Genomic DNA, 3,991 nt, shown 5'->3' on the forward strand with positions numbered 1-3,991 from the left:
CAGCAGCCAGTCAGCTAGAGGAGGCTCTCCTGAGGGACAGGAGGCTCCTGAGGGGCAGGAGCCGTGCAACCCTGTGCATTTTACTTTTGGGACACAGAAGGTTGTCCACATTTTCCTCCACCTCTCTGGCAACTTCAGCATTTCCTTTGAGTAAAGCATGTCAGAATGATATCTGGGCATATCCACTGCTGAAGTTTCTATAGTATAAATTAGCACATTACAAAACCATTGGACATCAGTAAACATCCTCAGGGTTCTCAGCCTAAGAGGGAGGGAAGTGGAAAAGGACAAGGTATAAGGGAGGTGGTGAGGGAAAAAAATGCTTATAATTGACTTAGAATAATTTTAAAAGATTTGTTGATTTATGCATACAAGAGCTGGGATGGTGGCCAGAGTTGTGGGGCTGGGAGTCAGTGAGAAGATTCACCAAAGACAGAGTAGGGAACGCAATAGGAGGATTGATGGAAATACACTGCTGAGGGAGTAGCTGGTGAGACAGGAGAGGTCAGCTCCCTGCCTAGGGATCAAACTCGTACTACTGTGGCTGAGGATTGCTTCATAGTGAGTGCTGAGACTTAAACTTGCACACCCGGAGGCCCTGAATAATTCTTAACTAATTTGTGAAAAGATCATGCAATGAAACATTTATTTCAGTCTAAAATAAAACAAAATTCCACCCCATCAAAAACAAAAACTTCTGAAGATAATATCTTTTTTGCTTGTAACATTAAAAAAAAAAATCCGTTATAGGCTCATCTTCTCTATCCAACTATTAAAAGTTATAGTTCCTCAAGACTCAGTCCTGGATCCTCTATTCTTAAGTTTGCTTTTCTCCTAGGTCATTTCAACTACTCTGTGGTTTTACTTAACCATCTTTAGAGGGATGACTCCAATCTTAGTCCTAGATTTCTATACATTCTTGAACTTTAGTGCATTCTTCCTATTTGATATATTTTGAGTGTCTTAGAGTCAATTCAAACTCTTTTTTTAAAAAATACCTTATTTTACAGCATTCTTCATTTTGTACTTTTTTCATCTTGGTTGTAATCCCTGTGGACTTCCCACCACCAGTTCAACCGTGTGCCATCACCATAATCCTGTGTGCTCTTCTTGCCCCAATTTTGATCCTATTTTCCTCTCCTCCCCCATAAAATGTCTCTGGTTTATAGTTGTTACTTGTTTTTCATTTTTACTTCATTGCAATTGCTTTTTTCTCCCTGAGCCTTTACACTCTTGCTATGAGTGAAACCATCCAGTATTCTGTCTTTTTCTTTTTGGCTTATTTCACTAAGCATGATCCCATCCAGCTTCATCCATGTTGCTACAAGTAGCACAAGTTTGTCTTTTTGATTGCTGAGTAATATTCCACCATGTATATGTACTACATCTTCTTGATCTAGTCTTCTGGGCATTTTTTAAAAAAAACTGAATTTGTGAGTTTTACTATCAAGCGTGGGGCCCCCCTTTTCGGTGTTTTCTGTGAAGGTGAAAGGTTCCATTATCCTTCCAATTACATAAACTGGAAATTTATCCAGAAGACATCCTCTGCCCACCCCTACCCCTACTGCCCTAGCCTCATCTATAAATCTGCCTCTTGAATCTGGCTAGTGCCAACTTAGTCTAATCAGGAGAGAGAAATGGCAATAATTGATCAGGTAAAGATTAATTTCAAGAATTAACTATATCAGAGATTTGAATAACCATGGCATAACTAGTAAAACTAAAGAATGTCCTGCTAGTGGGTATAAAGATCAGCTGCTGCCCCTAAGGATGACAAAGTGTTCAAAGCTGAGGTCCAGACTTTAAATTCTGCTCCTGGAACTTGTCAGAAATCTGTTTTCTAATGTGTTGGAGAAACTGTTCTGGGGAAGGTATCTTATCCTGCAGCCAAACAGCCTGGGGAGGAAGGGAGTGCCTTCTGAAGCTATGGGGTGATGCCGCTGTACACTGAGAACCATGCATCTGGAAGTCTCCAAGGGTCCAGTGCTGGTAAGAGTTGCACATGCTTCTGTCAAGTTTGCATGCTAGAGCCATGAAGCAGAGCTCTTTCTGCAGTGTGTCTCCAGCAACATTCTGACAAAGCTGTCAAGAAAATCTAAAGGGTCCAAGTCCATTTTCACAGAGAAGGCGAAGAAGGTGAATTTGTTTAACTAAATCAATGACTGGCACACCCACCCCTTGGATGATTCAGTTTCCATATGTATTCTTGTACACATATATACAATAAGAAGCAATATTTTTTTTTTGTCTAAAAATAAATGGCTACCCTTCTTACAAATGTGCAGATTTTAAAGCTTTGCCAAAATGAGATGTACAGTCTTGAATGTCATGGTCATTCCTGTCACAATCCCACTGAATATTGTTACTTAAAGATAAGTTGTAAAGTTAGCTTCCAACAAGTTAGATATAGAATAAAAATGGGAAGAAGAAAGAAAAATAGCATGATCAAATTATTTAATGACAACTAGCAAATATGAAATAAAGCTACTTAAGTGCACTTAATTGACCACAATGCTACAATTACTTCGTTTTATATACTTTTTCGTGGAAGAGCTGGGATGTTGGTCAGAGGTACAGGAAATGAGAGGATTCACCAGAGACAAGAGTGGGGAACAGGACAGGTGGAGTTACTGAAATACACTGCTGAGGGGAGCAGTGGGTGAGTCAGGAGAGGTCTGCTGCGCCATACATGGGTCAGATCCCTAGCCGGAGGTTAACTCAGGCATTGCGTAGCTGTTGTAATAGTCCTGAGACTTTACCCCTAGGCCACCAGAATGGTCATTTGCTTCCTGCTTCCACTCCCATTTGCCTATGTATTGTGCTTTTAGCCTGCACTTTGGCTAACTGGTAGAGTGATTCAAACCTTTAGTCCTTCAGGGCCTGACCAACCCCTTGTTTTGGTTCTGTAGTTTTCCATTAACCTTATCTGAAGAGTTCATTTTGCTTTCCATTATGTAGGAGCAACCCTGCCCATCAGGGTCGGTCACTCTGGCTAATGGATTGCATTCCCACATTCATTAGCACAAGAAGCCCAAAGTTTCTCACCTCTAATTTAGGGAACATATTTTGTGTTAGCTGGTGGAGGTAGTCTTTTCCTAGAAACAGGTCTCCAAATCAGCAGAGGGCAAAGTTGCTGGATAGGAAACAAATTCTGTAAGAAGGTTGTTCAGTGTAGTTCTAGAACTGCTTCAGCACTCATTTTCTGGAAATGGTTATGGGGAAAGAGCCCTACATAATGATGTCTGATTCAAAGCATGCGCTGCAAGCTGTAAAATAAGAGCATCGAATATGACTGTAACTGAGACTTCAATAAGTCACTCTACATTTCAGTGAGCTTAGCTGTTTCCAGATGAATGTGTGTGTGATAAGACCAGCTAATTCTATAAGCACAAACCCAGGATTGTACTTCTTTACTGTGAGGAGGTCCCTGATCAGATGTAAGTCGTGTGGAAGGTCGTGGCGACTAAGGCTTTCTGTGAGGCCATGTATGGTAGTGCTGGCAGAAACATGGACAGGGAAGGCAAATCTATATCCAAAGTAAGCCTCTGTTCCTTCCAGTTTGGATCTCTGCCTTCTGCATAATAAAAGATGGTAATAAGCTTGGTACCAAGTGACTAGTTGATCCTCACAGGAAATGCTGCCACTTGAGGTCTCAATAGTTAATTCTTGATGTTGGCTAATTAGATGACTCAGCACTTTGAACTTGTCAAACCAGAGGAAAGGAAATTCTAGTGGTGAACCCATACGTAGTTCCAACCTCACTGTCACGGCTCATGAGTCACTGAATGTTTCTGGGAATGATTGGAGAACGAGGCTGCTGACTGATGTCTGCAGGGCATGCCGTTTATGTTTACCTGATCTAATATAATAATAAGAGCCCTTTGCAATGGATGCCTTTTGGTGGGCATTCATGTGAAATACAGTCATAGTATGCCCTCCTTCCTGCAGTCTGTCCATATACCTCCTCTCCCAGACTTTTTTTTTTTTTGGG

This window comes from Condylura cristata, unplaced genomic scaffold, assembly GCF_000260355.1.
Source record: "Condylura cristata isolate star-nosed mole 26May11 unplaced genomic scaffold, ConCri1.0 scaffold00031, whole genome shotgun sequence".
Taxonomy (NCBI): Eukaryota; Metazoa; Chordata; class Mammalia; order Eulipotyphla; family Talpidae; genus Condylura; species Condylura cristata.